Consider the following 20,832-nt stretch of genomic DNA (forward strand, 5'->3'; position numbering starts at 1 on the left):
CAGTTTTCTGTGGTAAAACACTAACGGTTTATTTGCCTAGCTGTCGTAATCTCCTCAATCCCTAGTATTTTTTTCAATGGAAAGTAGCTATGGTTGAAAAAAAATTTTTTTTTTAAGATTTTATTTATTTGGGAGAGAGAGTGTGTGCAGGATGAGGAGCAGAGGGAAGAGATGGACAGTCAGACTGTGCTGAGTGTGGAGCTTGACTCGAGGCTTGATCTCAGGACCTCAAGATTGTGACTTGAGCCTAAACAAAGAGTCAGATGCTTAACTGACTGAGCCACCCAGGCACCTCTAAATTTTGGCTTTTTGGTGGATATTTTGGGTTAACTTGAATAGAAGACACTGTTCTTTTGTTCTCTTTTATGGGTATCTTACTTTTGACACTATAACATATTAGTCTTTTACAAGCAAGTTATGCGTGGTGATTTAAAGAACTAGCTTTGAACTCAGGTTCATAGGAGCAGGCAGGGTCATCATTCTTGACTTTTCCTCATGTTCTTTATCTCAGGAAAAGATTACTGTGGGTTCTTGAGGTGAGATAAAAAATTCAATGGGATACCTGGGTGGCTTAGAGGTTGGGCATGCATCTTCATTCAGTTCAGGGTGTGATCCCGGGGTCCTAGGATTGAGTACCCATTGGGCTCCCCACGGGGAGCCTGCTTCTCCCTCTGCCTGTGTCTCTGCCTCTCTGTATGTCTCTCATGAATAAATAAATGAAATCTTTAAAAAAAAATTCAAAACTTTAACCATAGGGGTACAAAAGCTATGGTCCTAGAATATTAGTGATTACACTCTGTTTAGATTTAGGAGCTATGTTGTCACTTAAGGTCTGGTAGTATTTAAAACATGGGAGTATTCTGAGGTACATTGTGGTCTAAGCCACTCCTTTCCTTTACCTGGATTATTATGGGCAATATGTACCATTTTTTTCTGATTGTGCCCCATTGAAATCTGTTCTACACTCAGCAGCCGAAATGATCCTTCTAAAATATAATTTTGGTCATGTTACTCTTCTACTGAAAACTCTCCATTGGCTGCTCACATTCCCTGAAGAAAACCAAAGTCCTTAAGATGGCTTGTATCTGTTCACTCATGTCTCTGTACTTTCATCCTCCCCCTAGAATATGAGCTCTAGGAATGAAGAGATTATTTATTCATGAGAGAGATGGGGAGGGGGGCAGAGACACAGGCAGAGGGAGAAGCAGACTCCTTGTGGGGAGCCCAATGTGGGACTCAATCCTAGGACCCCAGGATCATGCCCTGAGCCAACTGCAGACACTCAACCACTGAGCCACCCAGGCGTCACAAGAGATTTTTAAATTAGTGAACCACCAATTGTCTAGAATAGTACCTGGCAGTGTGGTCGGTACTTAATAAATTTTTTTGTTGAATAAGTGGACAATTAGAAGGGAAATTATGTAGAAAGGGAAAAGCTATATTATCAGCAGTACCATACCATGGTATTCTTGTTAATAATCTGGTATTTGACCAACCGAGGTTTGGAGACAGGCTGAAAAGTATGCCTGTAACTGTCCAGATGACACAGGCAGGACAAGTTGGGGAGAGTGCATAAGAACTAGTGGAAGGGTTGACTTGGCTTTAGGGGTCTCCTCACGGTCACAGAATAACTAAGGGCTATATCCTCAGATTTGCTTCTTCACCCATTGCAACAATGGAAGATTGAAGACTTGTAGGGTGATAAAATTTTTGCTAGTCTCCAAGAGGAGATTAATTAATAGGAAAGAAATCTAATGGAGTAGTAAAATGGAAGATTTTGTGTGTGTTTCCTAGCTATCTGGTTAGAATCCTAAGGATGGGTGTATTAGAATAGTTCATTTCTTTAATACAGTACATTGTAGAATAAGTGGTTCTTAGTCCTGGAGTAGTCATTGGGACTTCGTCCAGCTGACATGAGCCCCTGCATCTCCACAGTGAGAAACACGGAAAAAAGTTTGGGTTGATGTAACCTAGGTTATGTTCTAAGAATATATGGAAAAATACTTTGCAGGAAAGATTTTGAAAGTCCTATATTTTTACTCTTTATCAACTAAGTAAATGTAAACACTGTCATCAATTTGGTATAGGGTCTGACCAAATACTAATGTTATCTGGATAAAATAGTCTTACCCTGTTAGTTTTAAGAGTAGGTTTTTATTGCCTCTTCCTAATGTTGATTACCCGATTACCTTTGGTATAGGTCAAGATTTTATTGCTTGGGTTTTCAATTTACTTAGCAAACACATATCAGCGTTAGGTATATAGAGTTTGCAGTCCTTTGAGGGAAATTGATCTTAGTAGAGTGTAAGAAGAGACGTGTCTAGGGCAACACCAAGAAGTAGTCCTGAACTCAGCCTGTGTGCACAGGGACATCTTGCTAGGGAAGGAGACCCCTGGAGGAATGAGTAGGAGTTTGCTTGGTGGGAGGAGAGGAGGCATAGGCTGATGGTTCACATGTATCAGTTCACCGTAGCTTGAGGAAAATACAATCCTTTTCCTGGTTAGGTGAGCAAGGTTCAGCTATGTGCAAACCACAGATTTCAGGGAAAGCTAAGATGGGTGTTCTTAATTGAGTAAATGCTGAAAAAGTGAAGAGAGATTGTTAAAACCGCATCTTGATACTATTTGAATCTTGGGTGCCGTCCTACTGTAGAGCAATATGAATGAATGGTACAGCTTTAACGAGCTAGCAGTAAGGACATTACATACTTGGTGATCTTGGAACTTTGTGTTCCTATTTGTTTTGGATAACACTACATAGCTTTGGTGAAAAGCCATGTTAGTGGTGTTTAGATCTGAGAATATTTAAATAACTGGATCAGAAGGATTATTTAGTGTCTTGAGGGATTGAAGTTGGGGAGTTGTTTTAACTTGAAATGTGTCTGTTGAATTCAGTTCAGCATACCTCAGTTACATTTTTTTGTTTTTGTTTCAGATCTCTGATTCTTCTGAAGTAATTGTCCAGGTTAAATTATGGAGTTTGTGAATTAGTCTTGCATAATGCAAACCGTAGCACCTGAAATATTGCCAGTTAGAGTATCAGGTTATAAGAGGAAGGTTTTAGCTTTCCATTCTGCAGCTTTACTGTAGGGAGTTGGATGGATAAAAACGTGTGAGACAGAAGATCCTAAGGTCAATATGCTTTGAGAGAGAAGCCTCTGTCCACTGGAATGAAGTTGAGGGTTAAAGTGAAGTTTTTGCTTAGAGATTTCAAGCATCTATATTTCATGATACAATTTGCAAGGTTTGAGTAGTTGTCTTATCACTGCTTGTTTCTTCTTGTTCCAGAATTGTATCCTGACTTTGTAAATTGGAGAAGCCAGTAACACTGCCAGTGTTCTTTTGTGGCGGTGTCTGGGATCCGGTGCAAGTTGAATCATTGTTCAAATAAGGTAATTGCATGGTGGTAAAAGGACCTAATAATAACTTCATTGGCTTATAAAACCAGTCTTGGGTTAAGGGTTGTTTATCTAGAAGATTCCTTAATGGACATTCTGGGTTCTTATTAAGTGGTGTTTATTTTTCAGTTAAATAAACTGAAACAAGATGTTAAAGTAGCCCTCTTCTCTCTAATTTTCTTCTTAAGTTGTAGAATCAGCAGTTACCTTTTTTATTTTAGCTAACTTCTGAGTTCTTTAACAACATGTTTTTTCAGTAGGCAGTATTGAAAAGATCATCCATAAACTTGACATATACATAGGCATCATTAATATTTTGGTGAATAGTCTCTTCATGCCTGTGTTATTTGGATATGTGTGTGTTTAATCAAAATTGGGGCTAGACTTTATCTCACCTGGTTCTTGTTCACATTCCCTGTTTAGATTTTTAAACATGGCATTTCCTCATGGATGTGGCATGTAATTTAAAATAATCTAAAAAAATAAAAATGAAAAAAGTTATTTAAGATCCTTTTTGGTAGACATTTAGGCTCTTTTGCATATCTCCCTGTCTGGTAATGATGTGATAGACATGAATAAATATACGTATGCATTTGATTTTCCCTCACAGTGTAGTTTCTTAAAAAGCATTTTATGTATTTTTTTTTTGTTTTGTTTTACTTATTTTCTTAATACATGTACTAAAATCTTTCCTAGTCCCTTAGAAGGAATTATTTCCAACTCAGTTGCTTCTTTTGTTACTGCTTCTATGTACTCTTATTTTCCTACTTAATGATTTTCTAGTTTTTAGTATTAATTGTTTATTTCCCACTGTGGATGGTATTGGTTTTCTGATAGAATTCCTGGACCATCTCACATGCTTCTATTTACTGTCACTGGTTATAATGTAATTCTGGTTAGAGCAGTATTTACTGTTACAATGTTATGACTGTGTACAACTTACAGCCAAATTGTATTATGTGTTATGGTTGATTTTCCTGTTTTGCATGGCTTTTTATTTTCTCTGTTGTTAATACCTTTTTTTTGGTCTGTCTTGCTTAATTTATTTGAGAGAGAGAGCATGGGAGAGAGTGAGAGCACAGGCAGGGGGAGTGGCAGAGGGAGAGGGAGAAGCAGGCTCCCTGTTGAGCAGGGAGCCTAATGTGGGGCTCAATCCCAGGACCTTTGGGATCATGACCTGAGCTGAAGGCAGACGCTTAACCAACTGAACTACTTAGGTGCCCCAGTAATTAATCTTTAAAACTCTATCCAGAAGTGTAAATCTTCTCAATACTTTAAAGATTTTAGCTGTTAGTTTTATTTTCCTGGAGATACCTTCTGATCTGTTCCATTTTGGATGTTCTCTAGGCAGCTCCCCCGTTGTCACGCTTCTGTTTCAACATTAGTATCCTCATGACTTTTTTCCTACGTCTCTTTTACTAGGTCCTGTTCTCTTTTCCCATATCCTTTCCTTCTTGATTGAATCTCTTGTTCTGGAGGAGCACATTTCTCCCTTGGTTTCCTTAGAAAAGGATATGCAAGCGGTGTAAATGGTTTAGACAATCTTTGACCTCAGAAACTTTAGAACTTCTCTTTACCAACATTCTGAAATTTTATTTTATTTTATTTTATTATTTTATTTTATTTTATTTTATTTTATTTTATTTATTTTTTTTAAATTTTTATTTATTTATGATAGTCACAGAGAAGGAGAGAGAGGCAGAGACACAGGCAGAGGGAGAAGCAGGCTCCATGCACTGGGAGCCCGACATGGGATTCAATCCCGGGTCTCCAGGATCGTGCCCTGGGCCAAAGGCAGGCGCCAAACCGCTGCACCACCCAGGGATCCCTGAAATTTTATTTTATTTAAAGATTTTATTTATTTATTCATGAGAGACAGAGAGATAGAGGGAGAAGCAGGCTCCATGCAAGGAGCCTGATGTGGGACTGGATCCCGGACTCTAGGATCACACCAGGGCTGATGACAGGGGCTAAACCGCTGAGTCACCCAGGGATCCCCCTGGACTGATGTTTTTAAATTTATCTTTTTACTGTTTCCATCTCTATTTTATGGAAGATTTTCTTGGTTGCATTTTCTAGCCACCCTCCAGCCCTGTGACAACCACCATTTCACTCTGAATCTATGAGATAATCTGTTTGTGATGCATGTAAGTGGAATCATGCAGTATTTGCCTTATTGTGACTGGCTTATTTCACTTGGCATCATGTCTTTCAGGTTCATCAGTGTTGTTGCGTGTTGCATAATTCTTTTTTTATTAAGGCTGAATAGTATTCCATTATGTGTATATACCACGTTTTTTCTTTTAAAGATTTTTAAATTTATTTTTTCATGAGAGACACAGAGAGGCAGAAACACAGGCAGAGGGAGAAGCGGGCTCCACGTAGGGAACCCGATGTGGGACTCAATCCCGGGACCCTGGGACCACGACCTGAACCAAAGGCAGACGCTCCAACCACTGAGCCACCCAGGTGCCCGCACAATTTTTTTTTTTTAAGATTTTATTTGTTCATGACAGACACAGAGAGAGAGAGAGAGTGGGGCAGAGACACAGACAGAGGGAGAAGCAGGCTCCATGCAGGGAGCCCGCTGTGGGACTCCATCCGAGGTCTCCAGGATCACACCCTGGGCTGAAGGCAGCGCTAAACTGCTGGGCCACCGGGGCTGCCCCAATTGCACAATTTTTAAAATAACCATACTGGATGTTAATCTTTTAGGATTATTATCTTTGTCTTTGAAGGCTGCTTTTGATTTTTTTGATTCAGTCCGTAGATGTTTGAATCCTTGTTACTGTGTTTCCCCTGTGTGTTGGGGATACTGGCTGTGAGCCGGTCAGACAGGACCTGTGTTCTTGGGGAGCATACTTTCTAGTTTGGGGAGGCAAATAAGATGATTTCAGATTATCCTAAGTGTTTGGAGCAAAATAGAACTACCAGATAACAGTGGTGGGGGATCAGTGAGGTTTCATTAGACAATACACTACAGGAGGCCTTTTTAAGTAGCTGAGATTAACAGGATGGGAAAGGAGCCAGCCATGCTCAAGGGTGCAGAAGAGTATATTTGGAGACAATGGCAAGTGGAAAGGTGCTGAGACCATAAATGCCTTCCTTGTTCAAGGAACAGAAAGAAGGCCATTGTGGCTTGGAGAGAGTGGCTTGAAATGGTGTTGGACAATTGGGCAAGGGCCACATCAATCACTTCGTATTTTGAAACTATTGCAAGCCAGATCTTTCATATATAAATCTGATGAATTCAGTTTGTTTCTTTATTAAGGAATATGTATGTATATATACATGAAAATGATGTTCTAGGGAATAGATTTGTTTCTACAGGTGGTTTATATGCTGTTGCTGAAGGAAATCCCACAGAGGAGCTGCACTGCTCACATATATCTGAACTTAGTTCTGGTTGGGTATTTGGATCTAACTGGAGTTGGAGTAGTTGTGTCTTTAGATGTAGAGAGCTTTGAAGAGTACTTTAATTAATTTTTATAATTTTTTTTTACCTTAATTAATTTTAAACAGAAGTGACAGGTTGGGTTCTTCTTGGTTTCTTTTGTAGATTCAGGGTCTTTTATAGGCTCAGGATAAAATCCAGAATGGTAGATCTTGAAATCATTTTTGGTTTCTTATGTAGAATTGTGTGTATATTTAAGACACTTCTCTTTTTCCCCCTCAATGTGTCTGGTAAAGTGCAGCTACAAATGGAAAGCCATCAGGTGGTTATATGAACAGTAAAATCTTAGTAGATAGGATCTGTAAGCTGCAAAAATAAATGATAAATTTATTTTTATTTTATTTTAAATATTTTATTTATTCATGAGAGACACAGAGAGAGGGAGGCAGAGACGCAGGCAGAGGGAGAAGCAGGCTCCATGCAGGGAGCCTGATGTGGGACTCGATCTCAAGACTCCAGGATCGTGTCCTGGGCCGAAGGCAGGTGCTAAACCGCTGGGCCACCCAGGGATCCCCATAAATGATAAATTTAAAAGTAACTAAATAGGGGCTCCTGGCTGGCTCAGTCAGTAGAGCTTGCCATTCTTGATCTTGGGGTTGAGTCTGGTTGGGCATAGAGGTTACTTTAAAAAAATAAATAAATAAAAATAAAAGTCGCCAAATGATATAATATTGGACCAGGTTTAAAACTTGACCATTCAAAAAGACATACATAATCATTGTTGTCCTGTAGGACAGCACTCTCCAAAAGAAGTCCAGTATGAGCTATATGTAATTTTGGATTTTCTAGCAGTCACGTTACAAAAAAAAAGGAAATGAAATTAATATATCCAATACATTCTCATTTCAACATGTAATATAAAAATAACTAGTGAGTTAGTTTACTTTTTTTTTTTAAGATTTTATTTATTCATGAGAGACACAGAGAGAGAGGCAGAGACACAGGCAGAGGGAGAAGCAGGCACCATACAGAGAGCCTGATGTGGGACTCGATCCAGGGTCTCCAGGATCATGCCCTGGGCTACAGGCGGCGCTAAACCGCTGCGCCACCGGGGCTGCCCTGTACCAAGTCTTTGAAATCTTGTATTTATTTCCTTCCTATGGCCCATCGCAGTCTGGACCTGTGACATTTCAGTGCTCAGCAGCCACATGTGTATTGGACCATACAGTTCTGAAATCTCATACATCTGAGAGAACGGAAAAATTAATACAATTTAATTATTGAATTATACACTCCCATCTTCCAAATATAATTTAAAGCAGTGAAAGAATAACATAATGAAATAAACACACACTTACTATGACTTATTACAGTCATCCTACTCCTTGTAATCTGCAAAGTGTCCATAGACCACTAGTTTTGAATCCCTTTCCAGGTATCCTCAAAAAGAATTTTGGATAAATTCTGGATTTATCCAGAATAAAGAATGGATTGCTTTAAAGGTGATTGCAGTGTGTGCCACTGGTTTAGCCCAAAGTATTAGTAATGATAATTTCATTTTAAAAAAAATGGTTAAGTGTCACAATTGGATGTTCAGCTTTTAAAGAGGTTTACCATAATAAGAGCCGGAAGGAGGCTTTATGTCATTAGTTAACATAGACTGTAGTGTCTTTATTGAGTTAGAAAAGCTGAGAGTTCCTCTAAAAAGTAAAAAGATACTCCCCAGTGGCAACACGTACTCATTTAAAACTGGAACTAAAATTGTTGTTAACCCACCTGAGGGATAGAGGAGAACAGCCTCTGGGGTGAATTGGAGATTATTTAAGCTGCTGACTATGCTATGCTATTCATTCTGTTTCTCTAATGATGAAAGATTAATTGCCTAGATGGTCCCAAGCTTAGTAGACCCCCACTGAGAAAATTCTCAAGAGAAGATGCCGCATGGATTGCCTGCACTGGGAATATTGTGATGAACAAGTTCCAAATGAATGGCCCCTCAACTTGATGTTCCCTGCTAACATCCAGCAGCAAAGGGATTCGTTCTCCAAAGGTCATGACCCGAGAATGTGACCTTTTCTTGCTTCTGTATACCTCTCAGTGCAACACATGCTGATTTAGCTAATGAAGATATAAAACACTATTGTTCCGTGTAGGAAGATGTCTGATTATTTACTACTAAGGGCAAGAAAATAGAATTCAGTGGTGAAACCTATTTGCTCGCTGAGAACTTCCTCAGTATGTCCTCCTCACCACTCTGGGGTTGTAGCTAAACATAGGTTGTGGTGTGAACCCACCAGGTGTATGCCAGGCAGTTAATGTGCACTTACCTAGCTCCTGTGGTGGTTTTGTGAGTGGTAGGTTACTTTTGGAAGATTGGGAAGTATCTTACCCAGCTAATGAGTTGCAGGAGCCAAGAACCTAGTTCTTTTTTGATGCCAAAGTCATGACTCCCTCCAGAACCTGGCCCAGTATTAGAAAGTGACTCTCAGGAGTACTGTCTTTTTGAGACAGGCATTTTGTTTGTTTATTTTTAAAGATTTTTTTCTTTATTTTTAAGTAATCTCTGTACCCAGCGTGGGGCTCAAACTTACCACTGGGAGATCAAGAATTGCATGCTTTACTGACTGAGCCAGCCAGGTGCCTGGGGATGGGGCATTTTATTTTATTTATTTTTTATTTTCTAAAAAAATTTGGGTAGCCCAGGTGGATCAGCAGTTAAGTGCCTACCTTCGGCCGAGGGCGTGATCTTGGAGTCCTGGGATCGAGTCCCATGTCAGGCTCCCTGCATGGAGCCTGCTTCTCCCTCTGCTTGTGTCTCTGCCTCTCTCTCTCTGGGTCTCTCATGAATAGATAAAATTTTAAAAAAAATTTTAAAGATTTTATTTCTTTATTCATTTTGTCGCAGGCCCTGAGCTCAGGGCCCCATGGGGTTGGTCTCTGTGCTCAGCGGGGAGTGTGCTAGAGAGTCTTTCTCCCTCTGCCCCCTCCCTCCCAGTGAAAATAAATAAATCTTTTGCGGGGGGGGGGCACTTTTGGGGAAAAAATGGCAGTGTCAAATATTTCCCTAAATGCCGGACAGGTGAAGTGAGCTCCCAGTTCATACAGTGAATTTTGGACTCTTGTCGAGTTAGAATCAGCCTTAGCTTTTGGGGTTGCTAATCAAACGCAGAGTTTGTTAATATGTATTTTCTGCTCTTTCACAGTGATTCTGTCAGCTGTTAGAAAGTATTCACACTTCTAAAAACAAGTTGATGAAACAGCCCACAACGGGAATGGTATTTTGGACTACTCACATCCTGGAATCAGGAGATAGCTTAGGGTTGCACTTTGGAATTTGCTTTAAATGTGTTTAAACGTAAATTGGAGTGATTGTTGTTTGCTGATAAATAGTTATTCCTGTGGACTTCTTTGCAGAGCACACATGGAGCATGTAGAGGTGAGGGATTTGGGTCTCTTCATTGCATATCTGAGTTTGATTTCCTTTTTTTTTTTTTTTTTTAAGATTTTATTTTTAAGTGGGGCTTGAACTCCCAACCCCTAGATCAAGAGTGCATGCTCTACTGACTGAGCCAGCCCGGTGCCTCTGGGTTTTGTGTTTTTTGTTTGTTTTGTTTATTGAGGTATAATTGATATACTAGATTCAGGTGTACAACTTAATGACTTGATATTTGTTTCTGGGTTTTTTAATATGAGGAATCTCTGCTTTTTTATGTTTTTTGTTTTTTAAGGAAAAAGATAACCGAAAATAGCTGCAGAGACTGGCTGTATCTACCCAATTTATTAGGATTTTGACCGTAGAGCCACGTGCAGAGAACTGATAGGTTTTGAAGCTGGATGATAGATACACTTGGGTTCTTTACGCTCTTCATTTCTAGAGTTATGTATGAATCTGATAATAAATGCATTTTAAAGAAGTAGAGCACAGTTGGTTAAAAGGCTGACCTTTCTTTTTTTTTTTTTTAATTTTTATTTATTTATGATAGTCACAGAGAGAGAGAGAGGCAGAGACACAGGCGGAGGGAGAAGCAGGCTCCATGCACCGGGAGCCTGATGTGGGATTCCATCCCGGGTCTCCAGGATCGCACCCTGGGCCAAAGGCAGGCGCCAAACCGCTGCGCCACCCAGGGATCCCCAAAAGGCTGACCTTTCTTAATCTTCTTTTAAGTTTGTTTTTTTTTAAGATTTTTTATTTATTCATGATAGAGAGAGACAGAGACACAGGCAGAGGGAGAACCAGGCTCCATGCAGGGAGCTCGACGTGGGACTGGATCCCTGGTCTCCAGGATCACACCCTGGGCCAAAGGCGGCACTAAACCACTGAGCCACCCAGGGATCCCCTTCTTTTAAGTTTTAAGAGTAAAACAATCTCATTGTAATAAGGTTTCCCCAAATGGACTTTCAGTAATTACAACATAGCTTTATTTATTTTTAAAAAAAAAATTTTTTTTTTTAATTTTTATTTATTTATGATAGTCAAAGAGAGAGAGAGAGGCAGAGACACAGGCAGAGGGAGAAGCAGGCTCCATGCACCGGGAGCCCGACGTGGGATTCGATCTTGGGTCTCCAGGATCACGCCTTGGGCCAAAGGCAGGTGCCAAACCGCTGCGCCACCCAGGGATCCCAACATAGCTTTATTTATTTAGGGTCATGGAAGTTACTATTTTAGATTTTAAAAGATATCTTAGAATAAGGCAGATAGATGTTTGATTCCACATTAAATATAAAAGAATCAACCCATTAACTCTGGAATGTCAACAACTTTTATTTTTAGAATGTAGAGGGAAGTCATCTGTAAAATGAACAGCTAAGAGAATTTTATGTAAAGTAAAAAAGCTGTCATCCCGTCTCTCATTTTGTCTCTCCTTTCTCCTGCCCCCTTCCTCTTGATATCTTGCTTTCTGCTCTGTAGATGTAACCACTGTTAACGGTTTGCTGCATATGCTTATATAGGGTATGTCTTATATGTACATCTGTACCTACAAATTACACATTTATAAAGCAGTTCTATAGAATTCAGTATTTAAAGTTTAAAAATTTTTAATAATAACTTCAGAATAGATTTTTTAAATTTTATTCATTATTTTTTAATTTATTTATTCATAGAGACGGAGAGAGAGGGAGGGAGAGAGAGAGAGGCAGAGACACAGGCAAGGGAGAAGCAGGCTCCATGCAGGGAGCCCGACGACGTGGGAATCCGATGTGGGAAGATGTGGGAATCGATCCAGGATCTCCAGGATCACACCCCGGGCTGCAGGCGGCGCTAAACCGCTGCGCCACCGGGGCTGCCTGATTTTTTTTTTTTTTTTTTCCGATTTTTTTTTTTTAAATAAAGTGAGCTCCATGCCCACATGGAGTTTGAACTCATGACCCCAAGATCAAGAGTCTGTGCTCTATTGACTGAACCAGCCAGGTGCCGCCAGAATAATTTATTTTATTTTATTATTTTATTTTACTTTATTATTTTATTTTTGATTTTATAACTTAGGGCAAGGCCAAGCCTTTTGTTTATTATATCTTTAAATTATTCAAACAATAATTGCCATTTTCCCCACCTTTAGGAAGGTGTTTAATATACATGTGAATATTCTTATACATTTTAGGACCTCAGAATTGAAATTAGTATTACCTTTACTGATTTACTTAATAATTTATGAGAGCCACTTAACAATGAATTATTAAAGAAATGAGTGAATATGTTAATTTCAGTTTTGAATTGAAATCTGAGACCCCTACATTGTCATTCTCCCCAAAGGCCTCACCCCCATGGAATTTCAGTTTCTTTAGGGATCTGAGTGGGGTGTGAAGCCTTGGCAAAGTGGTACCTTAGACATACCCCCAGCTGCTCTTGATTCTGTTTCCCTCTTTCACTCAGGAGACGGATCATCTCCAGAGAAAAGCATAAAATAGTAAACATATTTAATATTTCACCTGAGTTTTGCTTTCCTACCCTGAACTTATCCAGAGGTATACAGAGTACAGATGAGGCCATGGCTTTGTCCATAACCGATTAAGAATGGTGAAATTTCTCTCTCGGTATTTTTGCATCTATCTTTTCCTTATTTTGCTCATTTTGTGTCTAGTTCACCAAGAATTTTCTAATTCTTACCCTAGTGACTTTTGAAAGCATGGCTGCCTTGACTGAACGTGGCTCTGGTGGAGTTTGACTCTAACCTGGTACTAATGAAGTGTGAGTGTCTCTCTAGCACTGAGTCAGTTTGGCCTTCTGTGCATTGGTGTAAGTTGTAGAACAGACGAGAGTGATCTCAACTCCCAGTTTAGCAGGTGTGATTAGAGCTGTGGTGCATACTGAGTTCTCTTCCCTGATTGTGTTGTTAATATTTGATGAACTGGTCTTTTATTCCTGCTAGTGGAGAGGAGAGCATGGAGAATGAAGAGGAAGTTTGAGTGAGCCAGTTCATTTAGCGTGTGAAGTGTCCATTCTGTGGCTAAGCACTGTGCAGAGTGCTGAAAATACAATGGAGAGCAAATCAGATGTCGTCTCTCTCTCGTTCATTTTATAGCCTCCTGGTTTTGGTATCCTGAATTGTTAAACTAATTTGGTTAGCACTCTCATGTTACCTTACGGTCATCAGATGTAGTGTCGTCCGATCTGACAAAGTGTGCTGTCCTCTTGGCAGAGCAGTGACTTAGGCCAGGAGCCTGCCTGGGCAAAGGACTGCCAGTGCCGGGCCATGTGGAGTCAGTCTTCAGGAACTTTTCCCATTCTTTTAGGGTTATGGTAGAGATCCATAACCAGCTAAGGTTAATTTTAAGACTTGTTTTAAAAGCAGGTGTCTGACAACAGTTGAAGACCAATTAATGTAATGAACCATACAAATAGAATAAAGGACATGATCTCAGTGACACAGTAAAAACATTTGAAGAAAAAATCCCACACACATTGGTAATAAAAATATTCACATTAGGAATAGGAAGAGACTTCCTCAGTCTGATGGACCCCTGTGGAAAACCTGCAGCTATCATCATACTTAAAAGATGGATGGAAGCTCTATAGTAGAGAATCCTCCCAGAAGGAGGCTGGTGTTGAGCTGCACCTTTCCAAGCAAGGACCATTTTTTAAAACTCTTTGGTCTCATACTTTCAGGTTTCTTTAGATGATTGTTGTGGGTCATTAACTCATAGCTTTCTCTGTCTTTGAACTTCAAGAAGATAAATTCCTATGTTGCAATTTCCTGCTTTCAGTATTTATTCATGACTAAAACTGGGCTTATAAACTTAAATCCTAGATGTTTTATGCATTTCAATACTTCAGTGTATCATATGGTATTGGCATTTTAAACTAGGGATGTAACCTTAAAAAATTCTAATAAACCTTAATGCTAGTAAGATTCTTGCATTTCTTTTTGGAGAACTGGTTTTGGGGAAGATTTCCATAGGTGAGCGTTCTGACCATTAGTTTTGACCATTAGTTTTCCATAGGTGATTGTTGTGACCAATTGTTTTGACCATTAGTTTTCTCTTAGTTTCCACTGAGAGGGTGATTTTTATTGAACCTGTGCTGAAATTATCTAGGTTTAGCACTTACTTGGGTCCTGTAACCCAAATTAAACATTAAAATAAATGCTCATTTGTGACACTCCTGCTTTCTTGAATCAACACTTGGCTTTTCTGTCATGAGTAAGGATTAGTAATGAAAATTTTATGTTGTTAATAAATTCTAATAATCTAGGAAAATAAGATACCCCAATATGCTTCATTGCTGTAGGGAAGCTGCTGGTGCTAGAAAAAGAGGCTGGTTTTTATCAGGAGAATACCTTGTACTTTGGTCTTGTAATTGGTTGTAATGTGTACATTGAAATTAGAGTTCAATACTGTGTGGAATGTTGACTATGCTTTTTAAGGTATGTGAGATCTCTTGAAGAAATTGAATATCTTGTGAGATAGTAAGTTTGATATGGAAGTGAGAAAAGAAAAGGTGTAGTCTGCTCAGCACAGCCGTGGAAGCATTCAAGCAGTTTGGGTGCAGATATCCAGAGATCAGACTATAGTCATCATAGGCATTAGTCTCTCGTGCACCTCTATTTCCATATCTTTCCATGGGTTTAGAAAGCTTTAAAGGATTTAGGTTTGATTTGTTTTCACATATCAGGAAGGCTTTGGGTCTGCTTCATGTTACCATTTTGTTTTCAGGTTGTAGTATATTTGTTTTCTGTTTTTGTTTGCTTGACTAGTAAATTCTCTTTCTATAAAAACAAAGTCTAAGAAGACCTTTTAAAAAATTAACTGAGTATTTATGGATGAGGGATAGTTGTGTGGTTTATATGTAGCTGGTCATTTGATGCTGCCAAGGTCAGAGCCCCAGTGTGGCCTTTTGAGGTTATATTTGGCACTACTTAAGCTTTAGTAAGCCAGTCTCCTGCTGGACCTCTTGGTAGACTGCCCACAGGGTTCTGGCTGGGGGTATATACTCCCATAATGTTTGTTCTAGTGAGTTCAGCAGGTACCTAACAATTGCCAAGATAATACTGGCATAATGACTGCGGACACTAAGAAACCTAATCTGGGGTGAGAAGGGAAAAGGAATAATTGAATTCTTCCCTCTCTTGGAGAGTTTTAGATTTAGAGCAGTTTGCTTTGGGTTTGTCCACCAATATTTCTTTTTTTGGAGTTGAGAAGTAAGATGTGTTTTTAATGATATAAAAGCCATATAATTACATATCTTAAGACCTTTGTTTTAAGTAAAATGCATCTGTTCTCCTAAGACCTGTTGTTCTGCTTAGTAATTAGAGAAGTGTGTTGTGGGGAAGAAGGCTTGGGCTTTGAAAAAGCTGATGGCTTTGGGAACTGTACTCTCAGGTGGCTCTGCAGGAGTAGTGTGGAAGTGCACCCTTGCTCCAAATGACAGATCGTATCTGAAGTAATTTCAAAAGGCGGTTTGGGACGCCCGGGTGGCTCAGTGGCTGAGCGTCTGCCTTTGGCCCAGGGCATGATCCTGGGCTCCTGGGATAGGGTCCCGCATGGGGCTCCCTGTGTGGAGCTTCTCCCTCTGCCTGTGTCTCTGCCTCTCCTCTGTGTCTCTCATGAATAGATAATTAAAATATTAAAAAAAAAAAAAAAGACTGTTTGAAATTCTTCTCTTGGGTTTTCAAGAATATGTAGGAAAAAAGAACTAGAATAATAGTTGTATAAGTACAGAATGGATGAGGAGGACATATCCCAGCCGCAGCAGGTTGTATGAGGAAAGACCTGGGTCAGGCTTAGTGACTTCAGGCTCACTCCAAAATCAGCGTGTGCTTGGTATGGCTTTCCAGAAGGAGAAATTTTCGGATGCAGTAATACCATCTAAAGAGTTCTGTATTAGGCCACATTTAGAGAGTTACTTTCAAGTTCTGAGTATCCCAGTGAAGGAAGACAAATGAATTGATTTCGGGGCAAACATGTTTAGGGAAGAATGTTGGACAGTTGAAGATATTTGGAATTAGGAACCAGGTCTTCTATTTCTGCATCCTTAACATGCCAGGCACGTAATAATGACCATTGATCGCTACTTGTTTCAGTTGGTAGATTCTTTTATAATGCTGATGTAGGAGGATGACTGCCTTACCTTAATTGTGAGAAATTTTTACCCAAATTGTGTTTGAGGGGACATGTTTTTAGCTGAGGCACATTTCATAGTCATGAGCTGCCCTATTATGCCATAGTTCTTCTGTAGGGACTGGACTCATTTAAGATATTTTAAATGAAACCTCCTCTCCAGGAAGAGTGGGGTTTGTTGAAGAAGCAAAACTTCTTTTGGGGAAAATTTTAGTTTGAACAGAAATCAAATGCTGGGTACTCATAACATGTAAAAAGGTGCCACATTGATTTCCAAGATAGTGTTGGTCTTTCTCACTTCCCAGTATATTTGTAAAACATGGGCACAGAGGGATCCCTGGGTGGCGCAGCGGTTTGGCGCCTGCCTTTGGCCCAGGGCGCGATCCTGGAGACCCGGGATCGAATCCCACGTCGGGCTCCCGGTGCATGGAGCCTGCTTCTCCCTCTGCCTGTGTCTCTGCCTCTCTCTCTCTCTCTCTGTGAGTATCATAAATAAAAATTGAAAAAAAAAAAAAAAAAAAAACATGGACACAGAAGAAATGGTAGAAGTGGGAAGAGGTATGTGAAATCACAGTGAAGTCTAAAAGTCATCAAAAGAGAATTGATAGGATGTGGACGCCTGAGTGGTGTTGCGGTTGAGCATCTGCCTTTGGCCCAGGGCGCGATCCCAGAATCTGGGATTGAGTCCTGCATCAGGCTCCCTGTGGGGAGCCTGCTTCTCCCTCTGTCTCTTTCTCTCCCTCTCTCTATCTCTCAAGCATAAATAAATAAATCTATAAAATAAAAATAATTGAGAGTTCTTTTGAATAAACGTTGCTTATTTGATAAAATGGCTTTACTTAGGATTGTCTCTGCCTTGTACTAAATAGTATATGTATGTATATCAAGAGAAGAAACTTCCTGTCTTTTAGGCACTTCTTTCCCTTTCTCAAAGTGTAACTTGCCCTTTTTTATGTCTTCAGGTGACAGCTTAACTGCCACCTCTTGACCATCTTATCTAAATTAGTCACTACTACACTCTATAGATTGATAAACATTATATGGTCTTTTTCTTTGAGTACCTACCAGAATTTGTGATTACATTTTTGCTTGGTTGCTTATTTTATTTTTCCTCAGCACCTCTAGAGTATAAGCTCCATGAAGGCAAGGATTAAATCTAAATTTTTTTTTTAAGGCAGGAGGTGGGTTGAGGGTTAGAGAGCATCAAAAGCAGGCTCCATGCCCAGTGTGATCCATCTCACAGTCCTGAGATCATGACCTGAGCTGAAATCAAGAGTCCGGCTCTTAACTGACTGAGCCACCCAAGCACCCAAAATCGCTTTAATTTTAACTATTTATTCACTAGCTACCATCCTCTCGAATGAGTTAAATGAATCATTGGTTTATTTCCAGCTGTGGTTTGGTGTTTTGTTTTGTTTTTATTTTTTTTAAGATTTTATTTATTCGATAGAGAGCACAAGAGCACAAGTGAGGGGACGGGGAGAGGGAGAAGCAGATTCTCCTCGATCCCAGGACTCTGGCTGGGATCATGACCAGACCTAAGCGACTGGGCCACCCAGGTGCCCCTCAGCTGTGGTTTTGTATCATCCAAAGTTATCCCATTTATTTTTTAGGGTATAATTTTTTTTTTTTAAGATTTTATTTATTCATGAGAAGTACAGAGAGAGGCAGAGACACAGGCAGAGGGAGGAGCAGGCTCCACGCAGGGAGCCTGATGTGGGACTCGATCCCGGGACTCCAGGATCACACCCTGGACCAAAGGCAGGCGCCAAACCACTGAGCCACCCCAGGGATCCCCTAAAATTGAAGATTGGGTAGAGATGTTATAAGGCAGACAAAGATAGCCCTGAACTTGTGACAGAAAAATACCCTTTAGGAACACTGAATCCAGGAAAACCCAATATATTTTGAAGGCCAACCAGAAAAGCAAAATGGATTTTCCATACTCAATTTCTGTAAATTGCTCAGTTGCACCTCCACCTCCTATACCTGAATAATTTAGTCCTCTACCCTGGCTTTGCGCAATGACCCTACTGCCAAAAATCGCCTTCCAATAGAAATCTCTTTGACCTTGCTGGAGCACACAACAGTTCAGTACCTTTGGGAGGGTCTAGGCTCTAGGTTTATTTGGCATCCTCATTTAGGAGTCTCTTACTCATTATCATTTGTCTTTGGCTTCCTAACAGTTTCTCCATCCTCTTAATTTAGACCTAATTTGGTGTCCTTTTCATGGTTATGGCTATTTTCCCTTTGGCGTGGAACTGTAACAGCTTCCCAGACTTCCATGCCCTTACAAAAGCTCTTAAAATTCATATCTAAAACTTGGATATAATTATTAGAAACAAATACCACCTTTCATCTTGTCTGTATCTTGGTTGTGTGGATTTGTGTTCATTCATTGCAAAGACTGAATGCTTTTTGTGTGGCAGACACTGCTCTAGAGAGACAGCATAAGAGGCAGTGGTTAAGAACACTGGCTTGGACCCAGGTGGCCTGGGTTCAGATCCCAGCCCTGCCACTTAAAGCTGCCCTTGGACAAATTTGTTACCTGTCTCAGATATCCTCATCTGTAAGATGGGAAAGAACAATGCACTCCTTGAGGGTAAGATAATAAAAACACTGTTTAAGCTTTCACTGTTCTAGGCATTGAGAATATAGCGATAAGAAAGATGAGATTTCTGCTGGTGCGAGCTTACAGTTTAGTTGGGTACAGATGGGATAACAAACGAGATAGCCTCAGGTACTAAATGGCAGTTCTCTGATTTAAAAAAATAAAAGATTATGATACTGGACTAGACTCTAGAGAAAGGCCTGGGTAGCTACTTTTGATTGTGTGGCCAGGCGAACCTCTGAGGAGATGGCTTTTGAGTTGAGAGCTAAATAACAAAATCCGAAAAGGGAGGATGAAATCTCTGTTGATTAACATTTTCCCCTCATAAGCCAAGGGCAGCAGCATAAAAGAATCTTCAGGAAAGCAGTGAGGCACTGAGATGTGATAGAATAAGCCTTGGAATTTTGGCCTGGGTTGGCTATTAACTAGCTTTGTGGGTTTTGACATATCTCTTGTTTTCCTGGTCTTTGATAGACACGCGCTATAGCACTTCAATTTTTTGCTCCTTGGAAGATGTCCAAGATCGGAGTAGGGTTTAAAGGAAAATAAGTGAGTTGGCTTGCCATAGCACACTTCATAGACCAAATCCGGCAAACTTGTCAGGGCAACGCTGAGGCTCTCTATTCAGTATTGCAGGGGAGGAAAGCAAAGGAAAAAGACAATTTTGTTTTTTCATGGGAAAATGACCCTGGAAAAAGGTGGAGTTTTCATGCTAAAGAAGAGCTAGCAGACGTGACACTTGTTTACTTTGTAAATTACCTTAGTGCTGTGTTTATGGATTGATAATCCTGTATTTTACAGGATGTAGTATATGCCCCCAGGGTATTAGAGTATTTGAGAATACCTTTTTTAAAAAGATTTGTTTGTTTAGGAGAGGAAGTGGTTGGGGGAGGGGCAGGAGAGGGGGAGAGAATATCAAGCAGACTCCTTGCTGAGCACAGAACTCAAGACCTGAGCCAAAAATCAGGAGTGGGACACTTAACCAACTGAGCCAAAAAAATGAGAGGCACCTTGCATTTTTTAAAAAATTCCAGTATAATTTACATTCAGTGTTACATTAGTCTAAAATGTACAACTTAATGGTTTCAGAAATTCTCTACCTTTCTTAGTGCTCATCATGATAAGTGTGCTCCTAATCCCCTTCACTTATTTCACCCATCTTCCTACCCACTTCACCTTTGGTAACCATCAGTTTGTTCTTTGTAGTTAAGAGTCTTTTTTTTGTTTGCTTGATTTCTTAAATTTCACATGGGTGAAATCATATAGTATTTGTCTTTCTCTGACTTCTTTCACTTAGTATTATATTCTCTAGATCCATCCATGTCGTTGGAAATGGCATGATTTCACTGGCTGAGTAATACTCCTTTCCACCACATTTTTTTTAAAGATTTTATTTATTAGGGGGAGGGGGGAGGGGGGGAAGGGGCAGAGGGAGAGGGAGAAGCAGACTCCCTGCTGAGCGCAAAGCTCCACATGGGACTTGATCCCAGGACCCCGGGATCTTAACCATTTTTTTTTAAATTTTTATTTATTTATGATAGTCACACGGGGGGGCGGGGGGCAGAGACATAGGCAGAGGGAGAAGCAGGCTCCATGCACCGGGAGCCCAACGTGGGATTCGATCCTGGCTCTCCAGGATCGCGCCCTGGGCCAAAGGCAGGCGCTAAAACACTGCGCCACCCAGGGATCCCCCCGGGATCTTAACCAGAACTGAAGGCAGACACTTAACCGACTGAGCCACCCAGGTGCCCCATCCAACAATCCTCTTTATCCATCTGTCTGTGGACACTTGGGTTACCTCTATATGTTGGCTATTGTAAATAATGCTGCAATAAACATAGGGGTGCTTATGTCTTTTTGAATTAGTGTTTTTA

The 20,832-nt window shown here is 40.2% G+C and overlaps 1 protein-coding gene across 3 annotated transcripts in view; it reads left to right on the forward strand.

The window, feature by feature from the left end:
* THRAP3 (thyroid hormone receptor associated protein 3) overlaps nt 1–20,832 on the forward strand; it is a 64,468-nt gene that overhangs the window by 22,317 nt on the left and 21,319 nt on the right. For all 3 annotated transcript variants that reach the window (XM_041738053.1, XM_041738055.1, XM_041738054.1), the window contains one exon: nt 3,289–3,392. The gene's annotated coding sequence lies outside the window, so the exon portion shown is untranslated. The remainder of the gene's footprint in view (nt 1–3,288; nt 3,393–20,832) is intronic.

The sequence above is a fragment of the Vulpes lagopus genome, chromosome 23 (assembly GCF_018345385.1).
Source record: "Vulpes lagopus strain Blue_001 chromosome 23, ASM1834538v1, whole genome shotgun sequence".
Taxonomy (NCBI): domain Eukaryota; kingdom Metazoa; phylum Chordata; class Mammalia; order Carnivora; family Canidae; genus Vulpes; species Vulpes lagopus.